Here is a 14,758-nt window from a genome sequence, read left to right on the forward strand (position 1 = left end):
GGCTTACGCAATAAGGATGCTCTCACTACAGGCTTGCGCAGTAAGGATGCTCTCACTACAGGCATACGCAGTAAGGATGCTCTCACTACAGGCTTATGCAGTAAGGATGCTCTCACTACAGGCTTATGCAGTAAGGATGCTCTCACTACAGGCTTACACAGTAAGGATGCTCTCACCACAGGCTTACACAGTAAGGATGCTCTCACTACAGGATTACGCAGTAAGGATGCTCTCACTACAGGCTTACGCAGTAAGGATGCTCTCACTACAGGCTTACGCAGTAAGGATGCTCTCACTACAGGCTTACGCAGTAAGGATGCTCTCACTACAGGCTTACGCAGTAAGGATGCTCTCACTACAGGCTTACGCAGTAAGGATGCTCTCACTACAGGCTTACGCAATAAGGATGCTCTCACTACAGGCTTACGCAGTAAGGATGCTCTCACCACAGGCTTACGTAGTAAGGATGCTCTCACTACAGGCTTACGCAGTAAGGATGCTCTCACTACAGGCTTACGCAGTAAGGATGCTCTCACTACAGGCTTACGCAGTAAGGATGCTCTCACTACAGGCTTACGCAGTAAGGATGCTCTCACTACAGGCTTACGCAGTAAGGATACTCTCACTACAGGCTTACGCAGTAAGGATGCTCTCACTACAGGCTTACGCAGTAAGGATGCTCTCACTACAGGCTTACGCAGTAAGGATGCTCTCACTACAGGCTTACGCAGTAAGGATGCTCTCCTACAGGCTTACACATTAAGGATGCTACATTTAACAAGAGCCGCTAGTTGGGTAAAGTGACTTATCAGACCACTTGCACTTATTTGATCCCTCTTCCATGCCTGTTGATTCAACAGAATGCCTGGGCTAGTAGAGGTGACATCATGCAAACTTTGACCGAAATGAAAAGCCTGATCCTTTGTAAGACCCATATCTTCTTGACGGCTTCCTATTTGCTGTCGAAGGGCTACAGAAAGGGCAAGGAGTAGAAACTGGACAATGCAAAGAGGGCTGGTACAAAAGTGGTTTACCTTATGTTTTTATTGCTTTCTTTTTTACTTCAGAGACCAGGGAAAGCAAGGACAGGTCTCACAGTGTCCACCGACGCAAGGGTAACTGAGGAGCAGCTTTTCCAAACAGATGTATTTTAGCATCACTCCAAAGTTGTTGGAGTGAACGTTTATTCACAGCTCCATTGGTAAGGCTTTCCACACTACCATGCCACATCAAGATAAACGCCCCTCATTTTTTTTTTAAGTGGACCGTTTGATTGATGGTCGCTGGTCTCACTTTAGGTCTGAAGGATCATCATACGGTTAACTCTGTTCCCATTCAAAGTGGACCAGACTTGCTACTTATTTTGAACATCTTTTGAACTTAGCAGTAAATGCACCGTGCATATACAGCACTGTGCAGTGAATGCACTGTCCTGCCTGCATATACAGCACTGTGCAGTGAATGCACTGTCCTGCCTGCATATACAGCACTGTGCAGTACATGCACCGTCCTGCCTGCATACAGCACTGTGCAGTGAATGCACTGTCCTGCCTGCATATACAGCAATGTGCAGTGAATGCACTGTCCTGCCTGCATATACAGCACTGTGCAGTGAATGCACTGTCCTGCCTGCATAAACAGCACTGTGCAGTAAATGCACCGTCCTGCCTGCATATACAGCACTGTGCAGTATATTAACTGTCCTGCCTGCATATACAGCACTGTGCACTAAATGCACCGTCCTGCCTGCATATACAGCACTGTGCAGTAAATGCACCATCCTGCCTGCATATACAGCACTGTGCACTAAATGCACCGTCCTGCCTGCATATACAGCACTGTGCAGTAAATGCACCATTCTGCCTGCATACACAGCACTGTGCAGTAAATGCACCATCCTGCCTGCATATACAGCACTGTGCAGTAAATGCACAGTCCTGCTGGCTTATACAGCACTATGCAGTAAATACACAGTCCTGCCGGCTTATACAGCACTGTGCAGTACATGCACCGTGCTGCCTGCATATACAGCACTGTGCAGTACATGCACTGTCCTGCCTGCATATACAGCACTGTGCAGTACATGCACCGTCCTGCCTGCATATACAGCACTGTGCAGTACATGCACTGTCCTGCCTGCATATACAGCACTGTGCAGTACATGCACCGTCCTGCCTGCATATACAGCACTGTGCAGTACATGCACTGTCCTGCCTGCATATACAGCACTGTGCAGTACATGCACCGTCCTGCCTGCATATACAGCACTGTGCAGTACATGCACTGTCCTGCCTGCATATACAGCACTAGCAACACTAAGACTTCGGGGTGTTGGAGACTACCTTTCAGAAATGAGGGAGAATGAATAAGTCTTGATAACTGAAGCACACGGAGGCAGCGCGAACTGCATTTAACCTTGAACTGTTCAAAACAGAAAGGTTGCGCTGCTGTACCATTTAGCAGAATGTCAAATGAATGAAAAAACAAGATCACAGACCATGGTTCCAGGACCCCCGAGGACAGCGCATCAGCAACAGACCCAATCCCCAGATGTCCAGGGATGATTCATTTGCAAGCCACGTCTCACAATGTTTCAACAGTGGCGTGTGGTCACACAGGGATCAATGAAGGACTTGGTCATTGGTACCAGATGGCCATAAGTGCGGCACTTGTGCTGGAAACGCACAGATAAAATCATAATGTAAACCTTTGAATGATGAAGGTGTGTACCTGTCACACGTAAAACGTCCATTGAAAGAACACGGTAAACCGTGTAAGGAAGGCGGAGCATGCGTGGAGTGAGATTGGTATATAATCTAATGCATTTACATTACAATTAAAAGCCTGTAGCTAATATCATGTAAGTGGCACTATGAAATGTGTATTGACTAGAGGGCTTAGTTACTCATGCCTGAGTGGCGACCACATTTGCAGGTGTACAACCAGAGGAATATACATCATCAGTGTTGCCAATGACGGCGATCATCACCCCACACCCTTCAGTCATGTAAGAACACTCTTCAATTACTCAAACACAATATATATAATATCAAAGGTCTGCCTAGCCCATAATAGGGTCAACAATTCCAGTCTGTTTAACACAGAATATTACAATCCTATTTCCTTGAGACTATTACAGCGACTGACCACCGCATCAACCTGACCATTGCATGGATAATGACCCCTGGGCACTGACCCTCAAAGGATTCGCTCTGTACATCTGCTGAGTAAACACAAAGGCAGCCTCGGGCAGTGGTCATGGCCCTGGCCAAGGAATCAGTCAGGTCAATGTAGCGATCAGTCACTGTAGTGGAGGACGAGGCTGGCAGATCTGTATCCAGAGAGCACGCATGCCAGCGTGGCAGATGAGTGCTCAAGCGACCAATGATGCCATCCTTGGATGATCAAGAAGTGGAACAATATGAACAGATTCGATGAGGAGTCTCTCGAACCGGACATGTTCCTGGCTCTGTAGCTTTGCAAACCTTAGCCTCATGTTATGTTATGTTAGGAAGGATTTATAAAGCACTCGGCTACTCAAAAAGAGTGTCCCGGCGCTGAAAGTACCTGCCGAACAACAAAAACTCACACACGGCCTATTAGCCTGTCAAGGCGCCATATTACAGTCTAAAGAAGAAACAGCCAGGTCTTAAGATGCTGTCTGAAACATAGAACAGCATAGTTTGAGGCACATTCTCCTAACCAGATAACTACGCCTCTTCTTACTTAAGAAGGGAGTTGTCAGGGAGGGAAGCAGGTTATAAGTCTGTTGTAGTTCTAGTGAAGTAAGACCATGACATGGAACAAGTGTTCACTGAAGCTCCTGTGCTCATTACAACGGGTTTCCAATAAACCTCCACAGCTTTCTTCTGCTTCATTGTGATTCACTCTGGAGAAGACCTTACCTTTCATGCAAGCCATCCTAATGAATGGTTTTGCCAAAACGGACAATGGAAAAAGATTGCCAAGGAATTTTTCAACATCAGGTGCCTTGGTGGGTCGGCAGCTTTCCGTGCCGATTGGTCTTTCTATGCCGCTGTGGAGCTCTTCTTCATAAACCGTGTTGAACTGGTTTTTGCCATCGACTTCCCGTGCCTTTGATCCTCTCTCAAGGTCCAAGCAGGATTTGATGGGTTGCCTCCATTAGGGTCGTTTGTCTTGGACCGTGTGGCTCCTTGAGCTTCACTCTGCCCTCCAGCTTCGATGGTTTTGTCGCCGTTCCCGATTTCTTAGAGTCTGCAGGCCTCGGTTTAACTGTGTCTTGACTCTGAGGAATTACTTTTTGTCTGTTTTTCTCCCTCAGCGTTTTCTTGTGGCTCTTGTTTTTTTGGCCCTCGGTGATATGCTCGAGTTCTGGTTCTTCCCCCTGGCCCTCCTCCATCTCCAGGATGTCCTACTCGTCGTTCAACAGGCCCAGGTCTTTTAAGGGCTCTTGTTCCCTCTGCGGTGACATTATTGCATAGTGTTCCTACCTTTGATTCTGGCTTGCTTTGATGGTCGCACACGTGCACAGTCCTCTTCGCAGTGGTCCTTAGGGAGGCAGAGGTTACAGACCTCATGCGTGTCTTTTTGTGCATACTGATTAATTCTCCCGCACAGGCGGGGAATCAATCGCGCGTGGGCGCATGCTCGTCATGAGCATGGAAGGGGTTAAATATGTTTACTCTGCCTTTGGAGTTCATAGTCCAGGGGAACGTAGCGCTCACCAAAGGTGAACAGAGTGTTCCCAGGCTAGCCCTCAGCTACTCACATTTGTAACTGTACCAGGAAACATGGGGGTGCCATTGCATTTTACCAGGGCTTGCCAAATTATTGCAGTAGTATTGACACGAGGTCCACTTCATTGTGGGCGCATTCAGAGAGGGCGCATTCAGAAAGGGCGCATTCAGAATCCCTCTTCTGGGAACATTTTCTTGGCTGATTTAGAGTACCAAAACCATTGGATCACCCATTAACTCCGAACAGCCACGTGGGGCGTCAGCTGCTGGCACTGAGGCACCCGCATTATGTGCTACCCTAGACAACTCGTTAATGGCAACTATTGCTGAGAACGTGCTAAACTGAAGAACTATCAGCCTGTGGCACATCGTGCGGTGGAAAAGCCTCATTTACCAACTAATAATTTACTGCTTCTGCAACAAATTGCTGAATTTTCCTATGCCATCCGAATCTAAACGAGGCCCTTCACATGTAAAAAAAACAAAGTGTCCCAAATGTACGTTTTTGGTTAGAAAAACGAACTGAGATGATAATGTATCACCTCCGATACTACCTTAAGAAGGAGTGTGGCATGGGAACGAGTTAACAAAATCATAGGAGCTGGAGTCTATTAGCTCCTTGGTACATCATGTAAAAAGCAATTTGAAAACGTTTCTGCATTCCTAGAATTTGTTTTAAAAATCGATCAATTTAGGTTTGGTGAAAGGTAATACACACAAATAAAATCCATCATTAATTAAAAAAAAAAAGAAAGAAACATTGAAACAGGCAGAACATCATCTGTAAACCTACCCATGGAAGAGAGAAAACGGTATATTCTGTCACCAGACTAAACTCGCCTCTATAACTTACAAAGATTAATACTGAAATGCACAAGCTAGGTGAGGCGTGAGGAAAAGGACTCAAGTCTTAAGTGACAACCAAAGAATACCAGGAATTACAAAACAGGCCTATTTTCTAGTAAGTAATCCAGCTAAGACATAGGTCTAAAATGTAAGGATAAGAACTAACCAAAAATGAATCTAGGTCACTACAAGAATGTTTTGGGGCCAGCAGTACAATTGATATCCCATGTTTCTCTGTTTGGGATCCTACATTTGGTTTGAAGTGACAAAACATCACTTCAGACCTAAAATCTTTACGATGGAACACTGTAAAAGAACGTGTCACCTTAATCCAATTGTCTAGACCATAAAATGCTTCATGTTCGAACACTGAACTATGTAACTACACTGTTCACTCCTTTCATCCTGACTGGAAGCCTCAGGTCTGTCAAAACCTACCCGACCGACCAGATACAAGAGAGAGTTGGTCGCCAAACTGTACATGTTTAGGGCTTCTCCATATTGAATTACTGAGAGACTTGAGGATGGCTTTGTTTGTTTCCAAAAATCCATGAAGACTCACCTTTCCTCTTGGCATTTGGATAATCAAGTCAACCCCCAGTTGGTTCTTACAGTCCTAGCTGGTCAGACACCTAAGACCAGCTGCCTCCTTCACTGATTGTATTCAGGGCCCTGTCCTTCAAGGGAATGTCATATTTTCAGACACATCTGATAAGGAAGTCCTGGATATAAACTATCTTATCTGATAGACAAACACGTTCTTCATCACCAAGATCTGCAAAGCACTATACTACTGACATTTTTGTACACCGCAGCACTCTAAACTGCTTTTTACGCCTTTGTTGAGTGGTTTGTAGCACTTTACAAAACATGAACACTTAAATGAATAAATAAACCAGCACAGCGAGGATAAAAACAAAGCTGAACTATTAGACTGATAATCAGCAACCAAATGAGAGCTAGCCAACAAACACATTAAAGCTAACAGAAGTCAGAAGCCCATGAGCATGCCAGCTCATACTTCCAACAGACATCAGCTACCCCACTGATGGAAACCAGCAAATGTGTGGTAACCATCTGATAAGAGTTATAAGCAAATATAAACTAACTAATTGATAGAAGACACAAGTAAATGTAAAAAAACAGCCGCCTGGAGCAACTTCGGGACCTCTAAAATCGTGATCATCAATATATCTGGTTCTGAAATCTTCTAGTCTAGAAAAAGAAGGATAGTCCCAAAGAGACTTAGGGCCTGATTCAGATAATGGCGGCCGGGTTACTCCATTACAACCGTGACGGATATCCTGTCCGACAAAACATAAATCCCATTATATCCTATGGGATTTCTATTCCGGCGGACGGGATATCCGCCACCGTTGTGACGGAGTAACCCATCTGCTGATATCTAAATCAGGCCCAAAGTACCAAAGAGATTTTAAGAATCTTGATGTGAAGTCGGTTCATTTTCTCTCTATTGATCTATCTATTATCAGTGCCCGCTCCAGCTTGGATATTGAGAGTAGTATGGATAACCATGCACACAGATCATGTCTGGAAACACTATTTAACATAGGGTAACTTTAAAGCAGGCTTTTTTTTTTTTTTTTGTCCTTATTTGCCAATACCTCCATCTACCCACGAGAGCCAACCACCAGACGTCTGCCTTAGACTGATTTTGACGGTCTATCCGCCATATCGTATTCCAGGCAGGATTTGTTGAATAAGGCGGGAGACTACCTCATTAGGCAGAAAAACGGAGAAGCACCAGTCAGTAGTAACAAGACCCAGAGCTTACATGTGAGGGGGACCGCTTCCCAGGATCTTCTGGAGCCTAGTTGACATAATCATCGGACCCGGGGAAAAAGGAAAAAAAAAAAACCCCGGTATCCTAGCTCCAATTTATTAGGAGATCCCAGAAAGACAAATTCTTATTGGAGCATGATCTGGCCAAATCAATCTTGGAAGTTTCATACAATGATGTCAGCCAAGCTGTGTGTGATGGGGCTTTAGCTTCTACCCAAACTTTGCATATTTGTCGTCTTGCGAGAATAATGGAGTAAAAAAGAAAAGACTTTGCCTGTCCATTTATGTTTTCCTCCAGTCCAAAAATTATTAACGGGAGAGTAACTTTCAGTGATATACTTAAAATAGATTCCAGAGTAGCTGTTACTTCTTCCCAAAATAACCAAATAACCGGGCATTCCATAAACATGTGTATATCTGAGGCAGCCGCCAAATTACACTTATTACATTTCTTCCCTGGAAGAAACTTGGACAGCCTTAGAGGTGAAAAATAGGCCCGGTGCAGGGTAAACAGGTGGTTACGTCTTAGCCAGGCTGGTTTCACTATTTTATAAAGAAAGGAAAAGGATCTAATCCATAAATCCTCACACTGAAGGGCAAACTCATTTCCCCATAACTTATCTGGTAAGATGAAATCTCCATCCGCCTCCTCTACCATAGACCAGTACCAGACAGCCACTTCTTTACCCCCTTCTTGCTTTTCTACAAGTTGTTTTTCAAATTGGCTATATTTCCCCACTTGAAGACCCTTCCTATTCTGTGCACATACCCACCTGTCCAACTGTAAATATTTAAACCTAGAAAAGGCCATACCCACCTTTTCCCGCAACACCTCCCAATCTTGTACCCTGCCATCCTCCAGTAATTCTCCCCATCTTTGAATCCCAGCGTCCTTTAACGGAATTGCTAACATGTCCTGCATACAAAGTGGGAGCCCGGGAGAATCCCAGACCGGCGCAAAGTTTGAGTAATAATGTAGCCTGACATTTTTTCTAATCTGAACCCAGTTTGATATGGCTGACTGCAAAATCTTTAGTCTAACTTTCTTGAAGTATTTCATGTCTCCAAACTTAAATAGAAAGCCATCCGGTAGTATGTCTACTCCCCTTAACATGGCCCTGAACATAACCCCCAAAGATGATATTGCGGGGGTTTTCAAAAGCATCCTTGAATAGGTTAGCTGAAATGCCCATGCATAATATAACAGGTCTGGCAAAGCCAACCCCCCCTTTTCCCTCCTCCTTCTCAACTTTTTCCAGGCCAGCCTAGCTGTTCTAAAATTCCAGATGAAGGAATTTATTTCTCGCTGGCATTTCTCCAATTTTTTCCGATCGAAGGACAGGGGAATTGAGTTAAAAATGAAAGTAAATTTTGGTATTATGGACATTTTAACTAGATTTATTCTCCGAAAAATCGAGAGTGGCAGAAACGTCCATGATCTCAGAAGTTTCCTACAGTCTGTAGCAACCCGATCTAAATTGATCTGTGCCAAGCTTCCTATATCCTGAGTGATACGTATTCCCAAGTATCTCATTGATGTTACAACTGTAGACTGTATATTTGGAACGTTCCAACACATAATCTCTGTTTTACTGGGGTTGATGTCATATCCAGAAATTTGCCCAAATTCTCCTGCCTTTTTAATTACCATCGGGAAAGCTCTCCGCGGGTCTGACGTATACACCAGGATATCATCCGCGTAAAGTGCTGTCCGCTTCTCCCATTCACCAAATACAAAGGGAGGAATGTCCACTTCCTCTCTCAGAGCGTAGGCAAACGGCTCAATATAAAGGTTAAATAATAATGGGGATAACGGACAGCCCTGTCTAGTGCCTCTAGTAATTTTTATCGAATCTGTTAAAGTGCCATTGACTAATATTCTGGCGGTGGGGGCACTATACAATATCTCAATTACCCGACAAAAGGGATCCCCCAACCCGAATCTTCTCATAACCTCCGCCAGATAGGGCCAGTTGACCCTATCAAAGGCTTTTGTGGCATCTAGGGTCAGGATGGCCAATGGGAGAGAGAAGGTAGTTGCAATATCAATTGCCCCCACTAAGTCTCGAGTATGGTCAGCCAACTGACGTCCTCTTATAAAGCCCCTTTGATCTTGATGGATTATTGATCCGATTACCTCCCCCAATCTTTTTGCTAAGATTGATGTAAAGATTTTGTAATCATTATTTAGGAGGGAAATCGGCCTATAAGACCCACACTCTGAAAGCTTTTTTCCAGGCTTTGGAATGAGAACAATCGTGGCCTCTTTCCATGTTTCAGGGGAATTCTCCCCTCTCAAAAGAATCCCATTAAAAAGACTTGTCAATATTGGGGTAATTACGGGGCTTATCACTCGATATAATTCTCCAGGTAGGCCATCCGGACCTGCCGCTTTCCCCTTTTTTAAATGGCCAATCGCAACTCCCACCTCCTCTTCTGAAATCTCCTTTTCTAAGCTAACCCGTTGTAATGTTTGCAGGAGTGGTAAATCGATGTTATTTAACCAACTCTCCCTGGCTTCCGGGTCGTCCCGGACCTCTTCCTTGTATATTTCTTGAAAAAATTCTTGGAAAGCAGTTCCTATTTCCCGATCTGAAGTCCTGATAGTGGTCTCTCCATGTTTTTGGATTTCTTTGATATATTTTCTAGCCTGTTCTTTCTTAACCTTCCATGCCAGAACTTTTCCTGCAGCCTCCCCAAATTCAAAATCGGAAATCTTGCTCGCCTCCCATCTTTTAGTTAATCTTTCTTGTAATATGGTTTCAAGCTGACATCTCAGATTAGCCTGTTTTTCTGCCACCCCCAAGGAAGCGATGTTAGGACCCAGCTGTTGCTCTATTCTAGCTAGCTCCATCTCAATGTTTTGTATCTTCTGCCGATAAAGTTTCCTTCTATAGGTAGCTCTATTAGTTATGCAGCCCCTAATGAAAGCCTTCATGGTATCCCAAACTAAGTTAATATTTGCCGAACCCAAGTTTATATGTAAGAAGGACTTCACTTCTGTTAACAGGAAATTGGTCTCTTCTACTTCCAGTAGTATCGTACGGTCAAAAGACCAGGAAGATTCTTTCTTAAAGGTGGCCCCTTGAAGATCAAAAATGGTGGCCATATGATCTGACATATGTGAGGGAAGGTATTTAAGCCCTGTTAAAGAATCTTTTAAGATGTAGCTGAAAAGGGCATAATCAATTCTTGATTTGTGTTTATATTTAAAGTTTTGAAAAGAAACCCCCAGCTTATTACCTGACCTTTCCCTCCATACATCTGCTAAACCAAGGTTTTCCATAATATCTAAGAGAGCCAATCTTGATTTCGATAGGACAAGTGCTCTTGAACTAGTGGATTTATCTAACAAAGGATTAAGGGCAATGTTGAAGTCACCAACCCATATAACTGGATCCTGTGAAAGTATAAGGTGTTCCTGAATTACTTTCAAGTGAGAAGGGTCATCTTGATTCGGTCCGTAATACCCTACCAATGTTAGCGGAATACCCTCCAATAGTATCCTTGAAATTAACCATCTCCCACTGCGATCCTCCTTACATTCCAAAATCTGAACCTTGACTGGTTTTTTAAAGATAAGTAGTATCCCTCTGATATTAACCGCTTGGTCCGTGCATAGGAATGTCTCTACCCAACTCTGTTTTTTTAATATCTCAGAGACCTCTAGCTTTAATAAATGGGTTTCCTGGATGACGATGACCTGTGCAGAAGAATCTCTCAAGTACTGTAAGATTTTATGTCTACGGCTTTTCACTCGCAGGCCATTGACATTCCAGGATAGAAACCTGATAGAGATCATCATCTATAAGGGTTTATATTATTCATTCTTTTTTTTTTTTTTTTTTTTTTTTTTTTTCCTCCTTTTTCCAGCGTTGCCTTCGACTGCCATAGAAAATATGATATCACATGTAATGCCACGAGCTAGAATAGACCCTTTCTCTAATGGTGTAAGGCTTATGAAAGGTACAAAAATCCTATCCTTTATGAAGTCTGGCTCTTGAGAACTTTTTATTGCTTTTCCCCACTTCCCCCTATTCCCCCTGTGCCCCCCCCCGCCCCCCCCCCCTGGAAAACCCTACCTTCCTAACTCTTGCCAGATGTATAGCAAGGTTTACGTCTCTCCCTCCCGTCCCGCTCCTTCTTTTAAAGAAAGAAAAATAGTTTCTGTGAGTCCAGGATCTCTTTTCCTTGGGCTCCTCTCTTACGTTAGAGTAAAAAATCGGAGACAATACCTAGAGGGGAAAAAAAAGAAAGAAGAAAAAAAAAAAAAAAAACTAGTGCCTCCAAACGGAAACTTTGCTTTCACCCCATTGCCCCCTTCCTGTAACAGGGAAAGTAGGGAAAGAAAACTACTTGAAAGAAAAGAAAAAATAGAAAAGAAAACTGGAAAAAAAAACTACTTAGACCAGACGTTAAACAACCGTCACTTCAATTTGATCCAATTTTTCCTAGGAATTCATCTACTTGAGTAGGGGAACGAAAGTTATGCATCTTATTGTTATACATGACCCGCAGAAATGCGGGGAATCGCATCTGAACGGAGGCCCCAACCTCCCTAAGCTTTTGCATCCTCTGGCCCAATTCCCACTGCCGCTCCAGTGTTACCTTAGACAAGTCTGACCTAATTTCACAAATGAAGTCAGGACCCTTGAGAGACTTTGATTTTAAAGCAAGAGTCAGAATTTTTTCTTTCAAGGAATAAGTCTGAAAGTTAACCAGAATCTTACGCGGTTTAGTTCTGCCAAGATTAAGGCGGAAGGGGTCACGGTGAATCCGTTGTATATCATTTTCTAGCACCTCTGCGGTCTCATCGAGTTTAAGTGAATCTCTCAAAAGTGTCACCACGAAGGCTTTTAAGTCCCCCCCCTCTCTTCCCTCAGGAACCTTAAGGATCCGCAGATTATTCCTCCGTGAAAAATTCTCCAGCGATTCGACCCTCTCCTTCAAAACTTCCCCTTCCTTTCGTAAAGCTTGAATCTCTCCCTCAGTATCCTCAAATTTTGCTTTTAAGGTCCCTACCTCTACCTCCAAAGAATCTGTTCTGTCACGAAGGATATCCACCTTTTTATCGAGTGTATCACAGACTGCTCTTATTTCCATCTGATTAGTCTTGGATATTGCAAAATCACTCCGAATCTCCTCCCTCATAGCTAACATAGCTGACATAATAGACTCAAGAGAGTAGTTTGACTCTCCTGCCCGTCTCCCACCCCCACCCCCCGTAGAGCCCAACTTGAGCCCTGCGCTCTCTGTGTTTAATGCTTGCATGAGAGTTGTATCTATATTGTCAGAGGGAGCAACTATAGAAGCGGGGGTAAAAGCAGGGGTGGAACCGATAGTAGGGACGGAAATGTGTTCAAGGGTGGTGGAAGAGATGGGAAAGGGAAGAGGGGAGTTGGGGACTACTAGGCCCCCTGAACTAGGGGCCCGTAGCACTTGTAGAGGCGAGAAAGTTGTGGGGGGAGCTATGTAAACTCCTTTGTCCGGGACATCACATACCTCAGGCTGGTAAGCCTCAGCCATACCTGCCCTTTTTGTTAGGCTATCGGGGCCCTCTACGTTGATGTTCAGAACCTGGGGAAGTACTTTGAAGAAGGAGCGAAGGGAGGGAGTTACCCGCACTACGCTATTTGCTCTGCTGTTATTTTTGCCCCTTCTTTTTTTTCTGTTTCTTTACTCAAATCACCCTCCCTGTTTTTATCCGTAAAAAAGTCTGAGCCCCGGCCACATTCAGCTTGATCTCGCCCAGCACAGGAGGTCACGGAGGATTTCTCCACTGCTGATTTACTCAGACCCTCTTTAATACCGGATTTTAAGCATCTTACACTTTTACCTTTTCCCTGTCTTTTCCCTTTGCTTTTTGTGGGAGACCCCCAGGTATTCTCTTTAGGTTATAATCTCTGCTTCTTGCCTCAACCTCCTTTCTCCCCTCCTCGTCCCTCCTCCCCTCCACGAAGTCACACTTCCCTTGAGAAGGGACTGTAGGGCCCCCCTGAGCATCCAATGTGGCAGTCAATGAGGGGGCCAACCCTCCTCCTGCTCTCCCCAAACCTCTACGCAGGAGTCCACGAGCCGCCGCTCTACGTCCTCTCCTCAGCTCCACGGCTGCTTCTCTCCACTTCAATATATATGAGGGAGGGGGAAATCCCTGTAAAGAAGCCAAACACATCCGCTCCGATTCACCATCCACCGGGTGGGGTCCGAAATTACATAGTAAAATCACCGGAGTCAGGTTTGGGTGTCTTGTTGAGGCGGAGTGAATATCCTAGATCATATTTTATAACTTCTACCTAGTAGTGCCTCGCTGTTTGTAGTGAGACTTATGCAGAGAACAGATAGAGGCTTATGTGATGTTGGAGGATTCCCTTCAGAGAGTCAAACCCCGTGGCTGACAGCGGCTGACAAAGGGGAAAAAAAAAAAAAAAACAAAAAAAAAACGGCATAAGGAAATTTGCTGAGTGCTCGGCTCCGTGAACCTCTCAGTGGAGGGGGGGGGCTGGTGGGAGAGTTCACCAGTTCCACCGGCTCCCCTTAACTGCAGTGCCAGCTTCTCCCACACTTTCCCGCACACTGCACCATGAAAAGAAAACTTGACACAGCAAACAGCTCCCCAATCTATGGGAAACTTGAATCTGGAAGCGGGAGGTGCTTCAAGCTGCTTGCAGTGCTCCCCCAGCTACTCAGCTGCTCTGTCACGGCAACACCGCCAACAGCGCGGGTCCGTAACTAGGAATCCCAGAAAGCACTAAAACCAACAGGGTCAACAAAACAACAGTCACGGTAGAATCTCCAGAGTCACCAGAGTCGGGCATTCACTCCGTTTCACAAGCCGCCGGGTAGGACTGAATTGCCTCTGTCAGGCTCCGCGAGGGCAGCCCTCTCCCCCGTCTCTGCCACAAAGCAAGAAAGCGACCACAACCGCCGAAAAACCGTTCCGCAAGACTCCCGGCACTCCAACAAGCCCCGCAGCAGGTAACGTGACAACGACGATCGAACCGGATCCCGACTCACCACCACCAGCAAGAATGAGCGGAGCAGGGTCGGGAGCTCCAAGAGAGACGTGCGCACCGCGCTAACCCGCAGACGCCATGTTTTCCCCCCAGCGCCCCCGTGAGTACTCCATCAACTTTAAAGCAGGCTTGTCTAATTCATTTAAGCCTTGACGGCAGCCACAGCATTCTTCTAAAGAACGACTAGTCTGGCTATCCAAACAGGTCAGTCAAAGACGACACAACATATTTCAGGATTTAAAAATTTACAAGGCCTGCCAAATGTGCAAGAGCAGCCTCTCTGGCGAGCCCAGCCATGAGGAAATCTGCCTGAGGATATGGATTTCCTATGCCTGTGGCCGAAATTGCCAGAAAGTTTTGTTCAGGCATTGCAGTGCT

The 14,758-nt window shown here is 45.0% G+C and overlaps 1 protein-coding gene across 1 annotated transcript in view; it reads right to left on the bottom strand.

The window, feature by feature from the left end:
• POLR1A (RNA polymerase I subunit A) overlaps nucleotides 1-14,758 on the bottom strand; it is a 604,540-nt gene that overhangs the window by 398,897 nt on the left and 190,885 nt on the right. The window lies entirely within an intron of this gene.

This window comes from Triturus cristatus, chromosome 2_2 (assembly GCF_964204655.1).
Source record: "Triturus cristatus chromosome 2_2, aTriCri1.1, whole genome shotgun sequence".
In the NCBI taxonomy this organism is placed as follows: Eukaryota; Metazoa; Chordata; class Amphibia; order Caudata; family Salamandridae; genus Triturus; species Triturus cristatus.